General features: G+C 41.9%; 1 protein-coding gene across 7 annotated transcripts in view; it reads right to left on the minus strand.

Moving 5' to 3' along the window:
- The window catches only part of LOC133464030 (signal-induced proliferation-associated 1-like protein 2), a 106,593-nt gene extending 86,467 nt beyond the window's left edge, over nucleotides 1–20,126 (minus strand). For 6 of the 7 annotated variants that reach the window (XM_061745964.1, XM_061745959.1, XM_061745963.1 and 3 more), the window contains exon 1: nucleotides 20,006–20,126. The gene's annotated coding sequence lies outside the window, so the exon portion shown is untranslated. The remainder of the gene's footprint in view (nucleotides 1–20,005) is intronic. The other variant, XM_061745958.1, reaches the window with a different exon arrangement.
- Between the last annotated feature and the right edge of the window lie 32 nt (nucleotides 20,127–20,158).

Below are 20,158 nucleotides of genomic sequence, written 5' to 3' on the forward strand. Positions count from 1 at the left end.
AGATAAATGATGTGCTGCCCTATATTATGTGATAAAAGCTGCACTTACCTACTCTGTTACGGCCACATATCATAGCTTTTAGCACAGAATGTCACTCAACATTTTGATTAGTTAGTGCTGGGAGTTGCCAGTCATCAGCTTGTGACTATTATGGTAGGTAAAATGTTGATGCTAAAATGACGTCTGAAACACTTATATTTAGCCACAATAGATGAGCTGCTTAATGGCCAGTTTAAATGTTATCTGTGTTTTATAACCACTTAAATGTGTGTGGACGTCTCAGCCGTAGGTAAGGTCATGTCAGTACTTTCTAAATTCATGAAAGCCTTTAAAAAAAAAGCAGGTTTCTAGTGTGAATCATTTGATGACACATTTCCTCCTGTTGCATAATTTCAGGCAACTTAATTGGCAAAACATAAAAACAGTGTCATTCCTGCCACTTCCTGATGACTGCTTTGCTCCGTCTGTTGCAGGTTGGAGGCAGGGACGTGTTAATAGCAGGAAATGACAGACTTTAATCAAGCTGAATGAGTGGCGGCGGGAACAGATCTTTGTGCCGCAGTCGTCTTTGATGCAGCCTCTGCAGGCAGGTTCTCAGCTTTGATTTGGGCTGAGGGGAAGGAAAGAGTTTTATTTAAAGAGTGGGAAGCCCCAGGAGGTAACACTTAGGAGTTCTTGTCACTGCATCCCAGCAAACAGACAAACCATTCATCAGCCTACACATGTGTGCAGCAGCGCCTGAAAGAAACATAAAGTCCCTCTCAAACAGTGCTCGTTTGCACCATTCTACATTTTTGTCTTTTTGTTGTTTTTTTTCCCACTCGGATTACTGGGTCTGGTGGGCAATTTACATACTGATGGTAGTCATTACACAAATGGACACGTGCAGAATGACCCACACCTACAAACGCTTTTACTCAAAAAGGTGCAACTTTTTTCCATCCGTGCAGGAATTCCTCTAAAATATGGAAACGTTTTGCTTTTCCATAGTTTCTCTTGGATAACAGGTTCAAAACGTTGAGTTCCCTGTATGGTTTCTAAATATCAGGTTAGCTTTGTACTCGATTTGGATCCTTACACGCCCAAAGGAATAATAGAAAGAAATAAACATTTATTTCAAGACAGAACCTCCGTCAAAACAAGAATATAAAATAGTGCTGCATTAAATGTAGTCACATGAGAGCTGGACTAGTTGCTGAACTTTTATCTTTTTACACAACTCCTGAAAAGACAGCAAACACAGGCTTCCCAGGAAGACATTAGTCACTTGTACAGACATCATTAAAACAAATGTATATTGTGTCTGTCGTCAGGCTATTTGCTTTCAACAACAACCCTGAGGCTAACTTCTGTCATTCAATAACCGCCATGTAGAGCCAGGCACACTCAGCATGGCAGTGTGGCAGTCGCCGGGGGTGTGCTACTTCCAGTAAACCAGTTTCGAAAGCATAATGTGGTAAAGAACAAGGGCATTTGCCTGACTGCCTCTATCGGGGGACTTTTAATAATCCGCAGATAACACAGGACAGCCATGTCCACTTAGACCGAGCTCTCGCTCATGAGGACGTGAAGATAGCCAAGCATGTAATGTATTTGCAGGCCAGTATTTTTAGTTCGGCTGATAACAGCATGTTTTGGGAAGACAAGTTTCTCTTGCAGGGTGGGAACCGGGGTGTTGAGGGAAATGGTGTGTTCCTCCTGCAGAGGGGAAAGCGGGAATGGCAGCTGGAAGGCAACAGGCAGACATCTCTGAATCTCACCTCCTCTCTGCTCTCCTCGGTTGTTTTGTGAATCTGTCTAAATTCACCGGAACACAAGCAGCACTCGCTTCACCATCCATCCATGCCACTCCATCCCCGCAGCAGAGGAGATGTGAGGGATGGGGTGTTGGGGCACAAGAGGTGAGGCGGGTGAAGAGTAAACAGCGGCTTTGTTCGCATCCCTCTCTGTTGTTGCTAGGCGACTTTTTCTGCGTATGACAGACCTGAGTGACAGTAGACCTCCCCTCTGAACAAAGATGGGACGTTGAGGGACAGAAGAGAGAGAGGAGTCGAGGAGAGTGGTTATCTGGTGACTGCAGAGAAAAAAACCCTGAGCTGGATTTGGACCGAACAGTTCTAAGAGCTCTCACAGTTTATGGGGAACGAGGAACAGAGAAATGATTGAAAGCCAACATATACCTTCATTTATCTCTGGTTACTCATCAATCATTGATATAAATGTTGTAATCATGTTTCGACCAGCCAGAGGTGGGAGATGAGAAAGAAAATAATCACAAATGCATTTGTCAAGTGAGCATCTGGTTTCAGTTTTGAACTGCAAAATACATGTTGTTGCATCATTATAACGATAGCATAATGACATAATGCAATCTCTAATCGGTCACAACCAGAGAGCTTTACTGTTCACTGGTGGCCATAAGCTCCACTTCCAGCAGCGCTTCAGTTCACCAAGTTGAGCAATAACTAGACAAAAGCCAAATCTCTATGTGCTATGTGCAGCGGATAACGGCCACGAAAGAGGAAAGAAATATACATCACCTGAATACAAAACTTTTAACTATTCAGTAAGTTGTTGCAATGGTAGAAGTGGTTACCTGCTGACAGTTGCCAGGTAAACAGCCGCAGTAAACACTGAACATGACATACTGGCGGGTGAAAATGTCCAGGTAACAACTGTTACTAACAGGTTTTTCCAGTGCTGTTGAACAGTCCATGTTTTATGTTGTTTAGCTTAGCTTGTTGTGTCGCGTATGAGTGCATTTACTTTTCTTAGCTTAGCTGCACATAAAATTGTTTTGTTTTCAGAAACATCCACTTTTTGATTCCTCTTTACATTTCCAATAATTGCATGAGTAGAGGTAAAAAATATTCTACTCCAACTTTATGGGAAGCAGTAAATATTACATTGTTATAATGATAAAATAATACCGCAACAACACCGTATGACCGGAGTCAAATACATAGTATTCAAGCCAAGTTTAAGTGCAATTCCTCCCTTTTACTGTGGTTTCTGTTTAATACAATTCTATCTTCAACTAAACACATTGCACTCAACGTTGGCTCGACCCGTCAGTATACAGCTGCATCACAGATAGTTCTGCTAATGCTAGGAAAAACTAAAATATTTAAGACCGCAAAGAAGCCATTTCATGAATTGTGATCAATAGTTTGACAAATATGATAAAAATCATAATAACTACAAAAATGCCCGTGGCTGAAAGCATCTAGTGTTTTTTCTGGGAGTTTAAGATAATGTAAACATGACAAAACCAATGAAACAAAAATCATGAAATGTAGCCTATAAAAGATAATCTGCAAAAGCAGAGTCATATGATGGTTTGTAAACCAACAAAATCCAAGAGTTTAAATTCTGAGCAGCGGAGTAATAATTCATTGAAGAGAAAAACTATTAAGTACATTTCCTTTTTTTCCCTCCTTCCAAATGACAAGATACATTTCGCATTTGGGCCTTTAAATGATTCACATGAAACAAGGTGGAGTAAAAAATCCCAGGTTCTCAGTTCCCACAGTCTCAGGAATCAGGGCGTTGTTTTAAGTGTTCAAAAGTTGATACGTATCAGCTCTTATTCACATTGCTGCTACATTGTCCACAGTGGGTTGAAAATGTCTTTTCTTTGTATCATTTTTATATTTTTAATTACACTCTGCCATCGACAACAACGTACGTATAATTAGAAATGACAGGAAATTCATCAGAGGGCCAGCATTTCCCACCACAACATACAGGCCAATATATTCCTTGACAGAAGTTTTCAGAAACCAACATCTCTGTTTTGTACGCAGTGAAGATGACATTTTATTTGGGAACGCAGTACAGGTTTTTGACAGGCGCTATAAATAGAGCATGGGGAAAGAAAATGCTGTCCGGAGAGAAGCTTTTCATTGGAAGTTTGGCAGGAGACGGCGTGTCAGATGCCAGTTCAAGGCTACTGCCCTCCTGGTGTCTGTAGAGACTGCAGGCGAAAGAAACAGCGACAGTAGAAATCATATAGTTAATAGCAGAAGTGGCAAACTTCCATGATGCGAGATTACCGCAGAGGATGCCAGATGTCTGCACTACAGTTGGCTAGAAAGGCAGAAAGCAGCATTACAAAACAAGCAGCTTAACAAGTCCTATCCCTCCATGCATCTACCTATTGGCACACTATTGGCGTTTGCACTTGTACCACAACTACAAGATTAAAAGGTGTAAAGACCAGCAATAACAGAAGATTTTTTATTTTACTTTCAAAGTGGTGTCCATGTGGTGATCTGGAGCGCCCGTTCCAGTAGAGTAACTTCCTCCTGTAATTAATGAAGTTCTCCAAAGGGAACAGTTTGATTAAGTGAAAGCTTGACTTATTCTCCACAGGCAGCTCGTCCACGGCTCAGAGAGGAACGGCTCTGAAAGAATTCCTAAGAAGTAGGCGGCCCTGGTCTTCGGTGCAGCTGGCATCTCATTTATGGAGTCACTTTCAAAGCCTTTCTCCAACAAGTGGCATCAAAACACAGATGTTCCCAGGGCAGCCAGCCACCCACATGAGCGCCCGCCCTGTGCTGACAGGATTGGCCTGCGAATGCAGGAAACAACCGAAAAAACAACTGTGCGCGTAAAGCCCCAGACACCCACAACATGACAGTTAAGACATAACTACATCAAAAGTCACACATGAGAGACGACAGAAAAGGACAACAGAGTGGAGGGAAAGAGGGTCTGAGAAATAATGACTTCGCTGAAAGGTAAAATCGTCCACAAGAAGAATCTAAAAAGGAATAAAAGTTCGAGTGAAACAGCAGCACAATTACTAGCAATCCCGAGGTCTCCCGGTCATATTGAAAGATGTGCAATGGTACTTTGAAACCGGGCAGCAGAGCAATTTGACCTCCATCCCGCTCAAAGCAGCCCTGTTAGTGGAGGGGCCCGGTAATGTCTGATCAAGTAGCAGCACCACTATATTGTTTGAGATGCACTCTATGCTCAGAACAGCGTAAAAAACTCTGTGCAGAATTAAGCAGAGTGTGTTTAAGCACCGTCCAGAACCCTGTAAAGGGACATTTAGTGGAGGGAAGAGGAGATAGAGGGAGGCCGTGGCAAATGGTCCGAGATATTTCCATTCCCTCAACCCGTTTATGGAAACATTATGGGAGTAAGGTTCAGTTCTCACGGAGGAGGAAGAGAGTTTGGGAGTCAGGGAGTGAGAGAGAGAGAGAGAGAGGCTGGAGCAAGAGAAAGAGAAAAAGGAGGGACTGTAGAAATGTTGCTCTTAGCTGTTTTCTCTGGAAAAGACCATGCTCGGTGTGTGTCCTTTATTGTCCGGCTCTCCCCCTCCCTAAGGCCACAAAAGGCTCCATTTATCAACCCTGAGTATCTCGCCTTATTGAGAAAAGGCCCTGCAAGGCAGGCGGCCATCGCATGTGCCAGAGTGACATGGCTATTTCCTAGTTAACACTTCAGTCTCAAACCGGGACTATACCCAACACAACCTCCACCAGAGCAAACAATTACCCTCTCCCCAAAACTCTCCCAAAAAAACGGGGTACATCTGTTCTGGATATTTGCATTTCTTTGGTTGACATCACAATGGACCACTTGACTTGAGGGAAAGCGAACATTTTCGGTCAGGCATGAGAAACCCTGTCCATCAACGAAGTCTTTTTCCACCCTTTGGCTTCCTCGGCCGCAGTAACAGCACATCACAAAACACGATTCGTCAACTCCGAGGCGGACGGAGAAACTTTATTTTGTGATTCTCGCTCATCAGTTTCCATTTACTCAATGTTCTCGGGAGGAGAGAGTGGACCGAGAGCAATTTTAGGACATCACAATGTGTGCTATTCAGCAATCTGCAGCTCTAATTGCAGTGAGAGGAATTTTCACATCTCCAGCAGCACCGAGGCACAACAGCTGCAGCTGGCATGGCATGTGGTGGGCGTGTTAGGGGAGGTGTGGCAGTTAAAGGGGTGTCAAAGACTAGCCTCCCGCTGAGCACCACCCACAGGCACACACCTTCACAAACACACACACAAATGCACACAGGCGTCACCATCATGTGTTTGGCTTTTGTCTTCTTGTACGGATTAAGGATGATAATAAAATAGCAAAGCATCAGAAGGAGAACTCTTAGATTTTCCTCATTTTGCTGGAACAACTATGCCCACATACTAGGGATGGGCGGTATGGACTAAAAAATGTATCACGATAATTTCTGGCATTTATCCCGATAACGATAAAAATGACGATTAAAAAAAATACCAATTCAACTCCACCTTTTCAACTATAAATCTATCTCACTCTCAGATCCACCATGTTTGTTACACAAAAACGTAATCAACAGGAATTTATCCTTCCTACTTTCTTTCTTTCTTTCTTTCTTTCTTTCTTTCTTTCTTTCTTTCTTTCTTTCTTTCTTTCTTTCTTTCTTTCTTTCTTTCTTTCTTTCTTTCTTTCTTTCAGGCTCACTTCCTTCCTTCCTTCCTTTTTCCCTTCCTTCTTTCCTCCTGCTCTCTCCTTTCTTCTTCCCTTCCTCTTTTCTCTCTTCCTTCCTCCTTTCCTTGTTTTCTCCCTTCCTTCTCCCCTTTCCTTCCTTCCTTCCTTCCTTCCTTCCTTCCTTCCTTCCTTCCTTCCTTCCTTCCTTCCTTCCTTCCTTCCTTCCTTCCTTCCTTCTTCCTTCTTTTTTCCCTTCCTTCCTTCTTTCCTCCTGCTCTCTCCTTCCTTCTTCCCTTCCTCTTTTCCTTCCTCCTTTCCTTGTTTTCTCTCTTCCTTCTCCCCTTTCCTTCCTTCCTTCCTTCCTTCCTTCCTTCCTTCCTTCCTTCCTTCCTTCCTTCCTTCCTTCCTTCCTTCCTTCCTTCTTCCCTTCCTCTTTTCTCCCTTCCTTCCTTCTTTCCTTGTTTTCTCCCTTCCTACCTTCCTTCCTTCCTTCCTTCCTTCCTTCCTTCCTTCCTTCCTTCCTTCCTTCCTTCTTCCTTCTTTTTTCCCTTCCTTCCTTCTTTCCTCCTGCTCTCTCCTTCCTTCTTCCCTTCCTCTTTTCCTTCCTCCTTTCCTTGTTTTCTCTCTTCCTTCTCCCCTTTCCTTCCTTCCTTCCTTCCTTCCTTCCTTCCTTCCTTCCTTCTTCCCTTCCTCTTTTCTCCCTTCCTTCCTTCTTTCCTTGTTTTCTCCCTTCCTTCCTTCCTTCCTTCCTTCCTTCCTTCCTTCCTTCCTTCCTTCCTTCCTTCCTTCCTTCCTTCCTTCCTTCCTTCCTTCCTTCCTTCCTTCCTTCCTTCCTTCCTTCACGTACATTGTGCATGGATTTAATGCAGAACCATAAATCAGCTTTACACAAAAACATCATCAACGGGAATTTATCGTTTTTACCGCGAGATGACAAATTCTTATCGTGAGGAATTTTTTTGACGGTTTATCGTGAACGGTAAAATATCGCCCATTCCTACCACATACCCCATCAAACACATGCCTATATGTCCTATTCTGCCTAAGGGCAGGTCATCATCATGACCTGTTAAATAGCTTAATTTGGAAGCATACGTAAAAAAAGTATTGACAGGAGAAAAAGTTATCATCACACGTTTCTTTTGCTGCTTTGGGATCTTCTCCCTTGATTGCGCCTCTTTATGCTACCATCTTATCATCCTCATTTCCGAATGCTAATTGGAGAAAAAGGCCCAGGGAGATGGGAAAAATGTATTTCTTTTCTTCCACCAGGAGCCAAGCGCACTGATCGTATCCAGTGTGAACACCCTTTGACCTTTAAAACTGGTAGGCAAGAGAAGAAGGGGAGAGAGGAGGGTTTCAGCAATGGTGAATGGCTTAAACACAAACATTCAGCACTAATAATAAGTATGCTTCTAACTGGAGACACTGCATCTTTTCTTCTACTAGCGTATGCAAGAGGAAATCATTTCACATCAATATTAATGTGATTCCAAATGGCTGGAGTATGATTCTTTAATGCACTTTGACCACAATCAAGCAGAGATCAGGCGCACGATGAGAAATGGGCACAGGAAGGTGCCTGTCCTTTATCAGAGTGCTGGCCAGGATTTACAACAGCACCCTAAATAAGCAAAGATTTCCTTATTCCTCACGTCCTTATCTCTACCCTGCAGCATGCTCTGAAGAATGTCACAAAGATGCAAAATTGAAGGAAAAAAAGACAGAAACTGGGCACTGGCTGCAGTATATCCTGTACCAAGAGAGGATCAGTGACAAAAGGCTTGTTTCTTTTTACATCTTTTTTTATTATTTATTTTGGTTAGGGGTTTTCTAATGTCAAATCAAGCAAGTTTTGATAATAAATGACTTCCTCAAGCTGTTGCTATGATCAGAATTTTACTCAACGTGGCTGTTTTTAACAGTTTAACACACTGTGTTGAAGTTTACTGGGTAACTGTGTCTAACCATGAAATCTGTGAATTCCTATCATCACCATCTTCCCTGAGAGACCACAAACAGCATTGCTATTCAATATTAAATCAATAACAAGCACAGTGCATTATGGGACTCCTGGGGCAAAAAGAGCAGCATGCATTTTTTTTCTGGTGGCATCTGCGAAAAGTAAAATGTTGGTAAAATGACAGGGAATTACACTGCCTGGCCATGGGCATTTTGATTATCCTGCAGAGCAGCAACAAAACATAATCCAGGAACCAATAAATAGTTTAGCAATAATTCACAAGGTCAACAAACAAGGCAGCGACGAAACTGACGAGGCTCTAATGCAGCTCTGCTGAAGACCTGAATGGAGGCAAATGCAATGTGTGTGCTTGAGACCCCACACTCCGGCTGCATTTCTGAGAAAATTAAACTAAATGACAGGAAACAATTAAGCAACACTAGAAAATGTCAAATGTCACCAACTGCAATATTGGATCCCCGTGTGGGACCTGATGACAAGCAGTGCAGAGCGGGGGAGCTACCATTCAAACGCTTGTGTTATTCACGCCATTTCTCCTGTTAAAAACCATCCCCCTACTTTGTTTAAGGGAAGAGAAATCATAAAAGGTCAGGTGAAATGCAGCAGCTCAATGCTTAAACATGGGGTTTAAGCTGGGTGCCAATCAATGTCTGTTTTGAAAATACACTTTAGAAAAAGTTGGTGGATATTAGGGCTGTTCGATTAATCGATTTTAAATCGTAATCGCGATTATGTAATTAGAACGATGTTAAAACATGAAAATCGTAAAATCGATTTTTCACTTCTTTTTTTTTTTATTTATTTATTTTTTTTTTACCTTGTTTGCACACATATTAATGATTGATACCATATTAATGATTGATGGAAATACCTCTCAATACCTGCGACAAGTGCCCCTCGTGTTCCTTGCAAAAAACTTGCAAATGTGAATAGCAAATGTAATGACTGACATTACACACCTCTACCTCCTTCATGGGTTGCATTATTATTTAGCATGCAAAGACCCAGTTTAGTTTAATTAGAAAATGTCTTGTTTTATTTAATTGGAAATATAACTTACTGTATGTTTGCAAGTGCTGATTTGCGTATTTTTTTTTCAGAGATAAAACTTTATATTTTATTATATTTTTTAAAACTTTTTTTCAACTTATTTTACAGAGTTTTGCACTTTATTCATTCATTTTTGGTTTAATAAGAGCAAAGTTTGCACTTAAAGCCCAATGGGGCAAATGTTCAATAAAAAAACAGCATATTTGAAATCATTTCTTTGCCTTTTGTCAATTCACAAAATAATCGTAATCGTAATCGAAAATCGGATTTTGAGAGAAAAAAATCGAGATTTTATTTTTGGGCAAAATCGAACAGCCCTAGTGGATATAGTTACATCTGAAATATTTTTTTTTGAAAAAAAAAAGAAAAGTTACGCATGCTCATGGACAAGCTTTGTGATACGTTTCTGAAAACCAAAGAGCGAAGTGGAAATACAGCAGAAGAGTGGCCCCTAAGAAATAATAATATGCCCGTGTAATATATCCATCAATATCCTGACAGCTTACTCTCTCCTCTGACCTTTTGTGTCTGTTTGTTTCTGCTAAACACAAATTTATCTCAAGTCAGATGTGAGCAGTGTAATTATACAGCTGTTGCCGTGGTCAGATACACAACACCTGGCTACGTATCCTGCAGTTGTGTGTTCAGAGTTATTTGGCCCTGGCCCACTCAGCTCAGTGGTGAACTGTATGTGGCCTCACAGCCCTGTTTACATTTCAAAGCGCTTCCAAAGGCTTCCTGTAAACACGGCCTGGGGAAGGTAAGCAGCGAATGAATACACAGTGTAGCTGCTGGGCTTTGTAAGAATTACAACACAAAGATCTCTTGTTGGGATCTTAACGGCGTCTGGGACTCTGTTTGTCCGATTGTGTTATGTAATCTGATTTTCTTTTGCTCGTTACTCTTTTAAGGCAGTAAACTCTCATGCAGGCTGGCATTAAGCATTGCCCCTCCAGCCCTGGATCTCACATTATTCCACCCCCTGTGGCCAACCTCCAAACATCCACAGCAGCTTTGTCGAAGGGGAGGAGGGCAGCAGTTGATTGCTCCTGCATTGACAGACGGTGCGATTACAGAAACAAGATAGAAGAAAATGAAAAAAAAAAGAAAAAGAAATAGAAAAATCAGGCCACTGTCACTCCAAATTGTTATCCTACGTCAAAAGTCCTTACAAATCACATAAACGGAAAGCTAGTCGAAATGATGTTGTAAAGAAAAGGAAATGGGGGTGAAAGTGAAATAGAATATGCAACTCTAGCTTTGAATTAGTTCTGCTTGACTGAGTCGCTGCTCTTTAAACACATCATACTCCTGCAGCCTCAAGACGAAGGAAAGGCCAGGCTGACTGGCAGCCATGCACAGTTCAGCTCCTTTCTGCTTCAGCCTTCACTTCTTCTTTGTGCAACATAACTTCCCAAGCACACCAACGGCATCATCCCAGGCTTGTCTAAAATATTCACCACCTACTGCATCTTTAAAAGAATAGTCCATAAGAAGCAGCGTATGCAGGTGCTCTAGTGTTTCAGCAAGCTGAAACCTACATAGTAACATCCTGGATTATTCATGTCTACCCTCTGAAAGAAGGTCTTGAACTTAAAAACGAGGGTTGAAATGTTTAGATCTGAAGGGTAATTTTTATTTCAATCCGGTGAAGCTCAACAACAATTAAATGGCTCTGACACTACAAATTAACAGTTATTCCATCGAAAAAGTTGCATATTTCCAACCCTTTTTTGCACCAAAATGAGCATGTTTCTTTAAAAAGTAGGTGCTAGCGCTATAACAGACGTGCACTGCCTCCTCTCCCACTGCCAGTGGAGGAGAGTTTACCTTCAGTGTGCTGATGGCTACTGATGTACTCACAGAACTGGAGCTACATCCACTGATTACTATTTTGTCCCCGGGGCAAAGCCTGTGAAGCACTGCAAAATAAGGGATGGCATTAACTATAACCTAAATGTTATGATGAACTACAACCCCCAATCAGCATTACAGCATTAAAAAAAAAAACCTAGTTTAAATTAAACCACAGAATTAAGGTCTAAATAGAGACACTGGTCTTACAACCAGTAGAAGGGAACCACTACACAACATTTTAATGAAGGTTTTGTGTTCTTGTCAGTTTCCCAGTCTTATCTGGTAAGTGAACAATTAATAAAAAAAAAAAGTGAGTTGTATGCAGTCTTGCTGCTAAGAGAGTCGCATACTTGGCCAGAAACGAGCGTGTCCATTCGGGTGATATGTTTACATTACTCCTGATTGGAGCTGGAGCGGATAAATACCAGAAACAACTGCAAAGTCATCTGAAGCAGAACTAAATGCCAATTACACATTTTCCCACTGCAGACAGACAGTTCTTTTTTCTTTTTTTTTTCTTCTTTTTTTGGTCCAGTCTTAACACAAACTTAGAAACAGCGTAACCAGAGGTTGATTTATGGTGTTGATATCATGCTGTCGCCCACCCACCCCAAATGGTCCTCCAAAATAAAGGATTTTTACACCATTATGTCTATATTGTCTTCTTTGCAACACAACATCCAAGATTGCCAAGTTGCAACACTGCAAACATGTTATCATTCTCTTAAAATTATTTTTTCTTGTGAAATAATCATTAACTATTACCAGTTACTTTAAAAGGGTAATTAATTGGTCCGTCAATACTTCAAGTAAACATCTAAATAATTTTGAAAGCTTTTCCATCTTGTCAAATTAAATTACACAAAGTAATACATCTTGTCCCGTTAGATATAAATTCACAGGGGGACTGGAAAAAAGTGGAAAATTGGAGTTTCCCAGGATAACTAAACTCATTATCATCTAATTTATGGACCAGTGATAACACAAACAAAATTAAAATCCCCCCTCCCAATATTCCTCAGCAACGCTTATAAAAGACACAATGACAAACTACAGACCATAACTGGACTTTCTAATTTGTCTCATGTCAGTGAGCTGGCAACATCAAAAGGAACCAACAGAAAACAGACACTTTCTCACCCTTGGGCTGCTTAGTTAGTATTAGACTTCTTCTAATTAGAAATCCTCCCAATTTGACTCTAATAAATGATAAGATTATAACTCACAAAAAGATCCATATCAGAATTGGTCAAATTGAGCATGTAAAGAGATGATGGATGAAAGCATGACGCGCCTCTTGTATTTTTATCTCTTGTTCCAGCTTAACTCTACAGTATAGCAGCCCCTGAGACAATCTAGGGACTATTTATTTAAATATACAACATACGTTCTCTCAGGACCCTTTACAGAGAGGTCAGGACCAATATTAAAGAAAAAAGACAGTCATTTTAATCTGCTTCTGTAGACTAATCTGAATTTGTGGATAACCTCCTGCTCAGCAACAGTTTAGAAGCCCTTCAGTGAGCTGGTGAGGTTAAGTGAAGGATACTGGGCCCAGCAGCAATGCCTCAGTGCTTCACACGCATACACACCCATCAAAGATGAGCATCTGTCACAGCTCCGCTTCATTTGAATTGGTTATTACAATTATCCTCTATCATAAACAAGACAGTGTACTTGAATGCTTTGAAGCCACTCATCCGATGCATACTTGCTCCTTGGCTTAACCTCTGCCTTACAGTCAAGGGTGCAGATGCCACATTAGCATTTACATTATTGGAGGTTAACATGGTACACATATCTCTAGTATTTTAAACTGTACCTTTAAGGCAAATATGTATACAGTAGTTATAAATATGCATATATATTTAAAAAATAACCCATCAAACTGACATAATTACATCTATCAGTGCAAGCATAAATATTTCATCATTTGATCAGAGTAGAGTGACTAGATCTAGTGCATTCATAAATGTGTGACACATATCCTGAGGCCATAATGGTATGCAGTCTGCAGTCTGGCTCCATCGCACACACCCAGTCCCGTCCACCTATTTAAACTGACCCTTTCCTCTCCGCTACAGTAGGAAAGAGGTATGCAGAGAAGCTTTAAACCAAATCCCTTCTTATCTCCCATTGGTGGCTGGATATGGCTACAGACGTCACTTGTCCCAATGGTGTGATCTATCTGAGGGCAACACAGACTGAGTTGACCCCCTGGGTCACTGCTGGTCCTGGACATTGGGATAATGAGTGACCAGTACTCTCGCTATTCATTGTGGACCAATGACAGGCAAGTAGAAAAAATATGTAGGGATGGGAGGGTCAGCCACTTTTGGGAGGCTTTTCTCAGACATTCCTGTTATTGACACTAATGAGATCCTGAGGGAACTGTAGGTGCAGACATAATTCATCTTGTCAAGACATGTTTTTCTACATGCTGGACTATTACAAATCCATAAGACATTAGTCATTTTTTAATAATGGTGTGGGGGGGGGGGCATTGTTAAATCATTGGCATGGTGACCCTCCGCTGCACATACCTGTGAGGTGAAAGGGAAGGAAGAAAAAAAGAACGCGGACTGGATGAACAGTTGATTTTTTTCTTAATTCTGTAATGGTGCCATTTATATCCTACACCAGAATATTATACCTTTTCCTTCAGATGGAACACAGTCTGTACGTTTACATGCACTTACAAAGTCGAAGAGTTGCCTTAATCCGACCGATTTCAAAGTTTTACAAGCCATGTATACACCTTAGCCGGGCTGAAGCTCTTGAGATCGAGCTATTAGTGCCAGATAATGCGTCCTAATCCGAGTTATTCTGACATGTATACGCAACCCACGCTTAGCCGGGCTAGTGACTGTCCCGGACTCCTCCTTCCGGAAGTGAAGAGCAGCGGGAGCAGGAATAATAACAGTCACGACATCACAACAACACGGTAACAGAAGAAGAAGAAGAGGGAGACTCTGGTGCATCTTACCTGCAACATGATCAGGCTTAGTAGTGCTGGGCGGTATACCGGTCCATACCTAATACCGGTGTTTATTTTTCTTATGATATGAATTTTTCATATACCGTAATACCGGTGAGTAGCGCACACAACGTTGGGAACGCCGCTGGACAGTGTTTCCCCTACCACTGTATGGGCCTGGCGGGGCCACCCGCCAGGCCTAAAAAAAAATAAATCAATGATCATTTACGTTTAGTTAGTACGTTCTGCAACGGGAGTCAACTTGCTTCGTTGCCTAGTAAAGCCTGAATTATGGTTCGGCGTTAAATCGACGTAGAGCCTACGCCATAGGCTACGGCGTAGGGTACGCGGTGACGTGCACCGTACAGGCCGCTCGCTGCGTACCCTACGCCGTAGGCCCTGCGTTGGTGTAACGCGTAACCATAAATCAGCCTTAACGATGCGAGTACCGCTGCTGAGAGCGCGGGCATATTATTATACATTATGGGATGTATAGAGTTTGTAGCTAGCCAACTATGGCGCCGGCCAAAAAAAGAAAAAATATTGCGGGCGACAGACAACATGATATAAAGAAATCTTTCTGCCAGGTACGTGTGTTTGTGTTTGCATGTGACGCTGCAGGGAAGCATGAAGGAAAACACAGCCTGACGACACACCATGCGTCCGCGGGGTCCTAGCGCCAGGCACACGTGAGGCCATGCAAACCTGTATTTATACTAGTGTGGACATTAATGTTTTTCTACAATATTTCCTCCTCATGACAGTAAAATAGGCCATTCTAAGCCAATTTACTGCAGCAATTCCTTTCCAAATCATTAGAAAATGTGGTTAACACCCAGTTGTGCATGAAAAAAAAATACCGTGATATACATTTTTGGTTATACCGCCCAGCACTAAGGCTTAGTACGACATTTACAGAGCTGCTTACAGAGCTGCAGCATCATATTGTCCTAATTTTTGCACGTTGTTGCCCTCCTTTGCTCTTGTTTACTAATTGTACCGGAAGAATGCCAACGCGAAAGTGCATCTGGGGCCACCTATCGTCCTGGAGGCGAATGCACCTCATTCAATAATCGATTGTCTTCTCGCACATGTATACGGTACTTGGATTTCTCTGAACCTCCAGTTTAATCCTTAGCTAGATTGTTGCCAATAGCTTGATTTAGATGTGCATGTAACCAAACTGTGTGTAGCATGTATGCATCTCTGTTGACTGACTGGACTACATCTGGAAATGACTAGCATACAGTGCTGATCATATGTGCTCCATCTGTGAGATCTGTGTTGGAGAAGGAGATTAGCCCAGAAAATGGTGTTGAGTCAATAGGTCACTTCAACAGCAAGGTTTAAGCTGGCGGTCATGATGTTTTCATGAGACACAACACAGCAGTACTGTCTAGGGGTAAAATCCAATGTGTCACTCCTTACTCACAGTGTACGCTAAAACAAAAGGGCTTCAAAGCTGTTTTAATAAATATTTAGGGATGTAGTTCCATTCAATGTTCTGGTTGAAGTCATCAGATACCTAGTCTGGCCAACAAAAACACATGGTCTAGATTAGAGGTCAATCGTGGTGAAACGAATCACCGCCTTCACCCCCCCACTTTACTCTAACATCCAACATCCCCCACGAGTCCCAAAGAGGCTGGCGTGACCAAATGTTGATAGCATCCTCAACAACCAACTGGGAACAAAATTTGACATCTGTTTTTGTGTCTTCTGAACAGCTGATTTTAATGCAAGTGTTCTTGGTGTAACAGCAAGATGCTCAAAAAGCAGCAAAAGTTAACCGATGTAAGAATGGAACAGATACAAGATGTACATCAGGTATGGTGAAGCAGCTGCGCTGGCTAATTATACCTAAAAGGCATCAGCTAATCTGAAACAAAAACACAATAGAGCCGCTATAGCTAAAAGGATAGGTTATCCTTAAAAAGAAGTGCAAAGAACATTGTACATCTCACATCACTGAACGTCTCTTTGGCAATGCTTCTAAATACATCATCCATTTGTCCGCTAATCCAGTCTGCTTATCGACTTGAACGCATCAGAAAACATTAAAAAGTAGAGCGGCATGAGGCCACTACTGCACATGTATCCCAAAGACACACAGGGTACGGCTGAACATCTCCTTTGAGCTTATGACATTAACAAATTTGGTGAGAGGAGGAACTTTTGGGTCTTGTTGCTGTGCACACTGAGATGAAAGATGAGCAAATGAGAAAGCTGTAACACATGGACCTTTTTCAAAGCTGCATATTGCTCATAAAAGGTAGCACACAGTGTGTACTGCATACTCATCACCATTACCACCCCGTACACCAGGTAAGAACAATTATTCTATGGTGTAACCAGAAGCTGGTCACACGACCAGCTCATTGCAGCATGGGTTATAGTATTAGAATTATACTAGCAAGTGAGAGGGGTTTAGCTATAAACTGAGGGGAACGTGCAGATTGGAAACATGTGAACCTTCTCTAACCCTCATCATCCTCTAACTCTAAGGAGATCACGTGCCTCCATCTACAGTGGAGCTACACTTTCTCCAGTCTGCAGCCAGCACTCTCAAGGTCAGCTGCACAGTGGAAATTCTTCCAGAAGCCGCACACAATCCTGGAATATCTCTCCCGCTGCCGACTGTGCAAGTGCTTGCATACAGAATAATACTTGTTGGTAAAAATCAGTACAGACCAGTATTGTGGCATGCAGCTTTGAAAAAGATGCAACATATTCAATGCAGACAACAGAGAAAGTAAAATGATTCTAGCTAGTTTATTTTAAAACTTTTCAAAGAATTGCAGAGGGCTTGTTGCACCTTTTGATACCACATCAATAACAGGTTTTGTTGACACTGTGGAGGCAACAAGTTCTGTCGTACTTGTATGATCATCATTGTCACACATTCGACTTCTAAAACTACAAGGGAAACTTTATTGTTTCAAGCATTTTTCTACACCCTGAATGTCATAAATATTCCTCAATAAGCTACAAACATCCATCACAACCAGTCCTCCGACGGAACAAAGGATAAACTTGGAAAAAAGAAAAACATCATCCTCATGACTTCATCTATGCTTTCTCTAACAGTGATGAGTGGGCTTAAATCCTTCCAGAAATCCAGACTGCAATCAAAACAAAGACTGACGAAATGCAGAAGAGAAAAACTGGCTTTTCAAAACAGGAGCAGGCAGCATGTGATCCCCTGTCTACTGGTTGGTTGGTTTTGAAGCAACAGGCTTTGGTCGGGGGAGGCCTATTGTGACTGTTGGCTCGCCGGCCAGTCAGCCGGCACACACCACACCAGGTCTACCTGATCCTTGTCACATGCATGGGATGCTGACTCTGTTAGGAGTGGGCGTGCCACACAGTGTGGCGTGCTTCTATGCTAGATTGAGGGGGGGGTTAGGAGCGCTTTTTCCCCTTGAGTGTTCACCAAATCATAACTAATCAGTATGGCACGAGTCGACCAGAATGAGAATGGAGATGAACAAGTGGAGAGATCCTATAACCAGCCTACGCTGAATGTACTGTTACTGTTGTGTAATGAGAAATACAAAAAATCTGCCACTACTCAAAGTCTTTTGTTAATAGCAGTGCTAAAATTACAATTTCTTTGTTATGAAACTAAGGACAGAGGCTGGAACTAGTGGGGCATCTCCAAGCACACAGAGCAGGAGACATCCTAAACAGTTCTGCAATGATAACAACTGGATTTGGCCAGAGGGCATGTCACAGGAAGCTGTTTTTCCTCCCGAGCTGACAGGTGCCTTATTGTTCACCTGAGCACACTTTGTGCACATAACTTTTTTTTTGAAAGATATATCTATCTGGCTCAATTACCCATTGTCTGGTAAGTCATGCAGAAGGTGTTCTCGGAAACTGATAGTTCATATTTCTGCCCTTGCTGCACCCTGCTGATGGCGCAACACAACGGATCCCTATTCAAGTTAATGTTAAAAGACTTAACGAGGCCATTTAGTAAGTCTCCCAGTAGATGTACGCTGGTGGCATTGGGAAAGAATAAATAAGTGTAAAACAGTCTCATCTGCAAAAGAAAACCTTGTCTTAAATTATTTTTTTTAATCACCAACAAACTTTGCATTGTTGCAACAAGACATCTTCGACAAGCCAGGAATCAAGTAGGTGTCAAGTATTCAGTATAGAACATAATGAGAAAAGCATGAATCCAAATTAAATCAGAATAAAAGGGGCGAACTCAAAGATAGATGTGCATGATAATGGTAAAAACTAACAGTTCTCCGGGCTCATTTTTACCTTTTGTGCACAGTAATATTACATTTTTCACACTTCAGTAATGATGTCTCTATGCCCATCAGGGCTGTTGTTCAGCTGAAAGATTGGCTCCCTGATGTGCAAACCTATAGTAGCTGGAGTCCAGCCAAGCGTTTCTTATGTCAAAGGAAAAAATGTTAAATGCTGTAGCAGGCTATGGACATACTTTAGCAATATTAAGGCACTCCTGTGCCTACTTAGTTCAGCACAGCTTCCAAGGAAATCTAATCCTTCCCAGGCATAAAACCCTGTGAAAAATAATGGTGTCTTATTGATCTTAACGCTCCAGGAGAGAGAAGGCAACTCTGCATGCTTGATCTGCTCAAATGGGAGCTGTAAAGCCAAAAGGAAATGCATCCAAAATAGCTCAAATTAAGCAATGGCAATTTACATTAACACTTATCAGATAGCAGATAGTTGTGTGTATAGTTTTTCCTTAACTATGGATTGGGTCTTTGTTTTTTTTTTGTCATGTGGAGGTTACATTTCCTACAGGAAGACAGCAAAGGGATATGCTCCTGGGAGACAAACAATATTTGACTTAACCTCCCAGAGGAGTAAACAGTACAGTCAGTTTGAGTTGAATGGTCCACAGAATCAGTCAACAGTGAAGCGAGATTGTATATGTTGTGTACAAGCAGACTGCCACATATTATTTATGGAGATTTTAAACAAGTAAGGCGTTAGGGGAAGTGTTCTTTGTCTGAATGTACAAGCAAGCTCCTACAGCTGGAAAAAAATACTCAAGTAAATACCTAAGCCAACAGCAAGTTGCTTACATAATTAAAACCATATTCCACTCAGGGCCTCTCAGCAAAATTAAACATGACCTGTGAGAACAGAGCTGCGGGCTTGACTTTCAGTAGACATGGAAGCGTTATTACCCACGACCAGTTGGACAGTGACGACTTTACCGCCCCCTATCGATGACATGGGAGAAGTGCAGGACATAAATTCATTCAAAAATGATCCCGTCCACGTCTCCTGCACGCGCAACCTCAACAACCTCCATCACCTTAACCTTTCATAAATTTAAAATACGTTGAAAACAATGAAGCCTGCATTCACAGATACTGAAATATAACTAAACGTGTACAAGTCTATATGCAAGGTGAGCGCGTTCCTCTGGAGAGCGAAAAAGGCAAGTTTAAGTGACTAACATCACCGCTCTTGGACACTTTATGAACAAACAAAAATAAAGGCTATACATAGACTGCAGCTGGGGCGTCGTATCACCCTGTTGCTTTACATTTGTGGCTTAAATTAGTCCAGCTTCGGTCTCTGAGCGCAACTTTATCCTTTGTGTTCACTGCGATAAGCCAGTCCGGTCTCGCTGCGCTCACTTTCCACCGGAGCCCTTTAGTTTCTACTCTGTGGGTCGGTTCAGAGTCGGAAAAAACGCACTAGAGACTCACCTGGAAATGTGAGCGTCCTCCTGTCCAGGAGGTAAACGGCGTTAGTTATCCGAGCAGAGGTAAAAAGCCAGCAGGGGTGGTGGTATTGTGGGCTTCACATCTCCCTCTCTCAGTGTCAGCCTCCAGACTGAAGTAACCTCATCCATCCAGCAC

Source organism: Cololabis saira, chromosome 17, assembly GCF_033807715.1.
Source record: "Cololabis saira isolate AMF1-May2022 chromosome 17, fColSai1.1, whole genome shotgun sequence".
Lineage (NCBI taxonomy): Eukaryota > Metazoa > Chordata > Actinopteri > Beloniformes > Belonidae > Cololabis > Cololabis saira.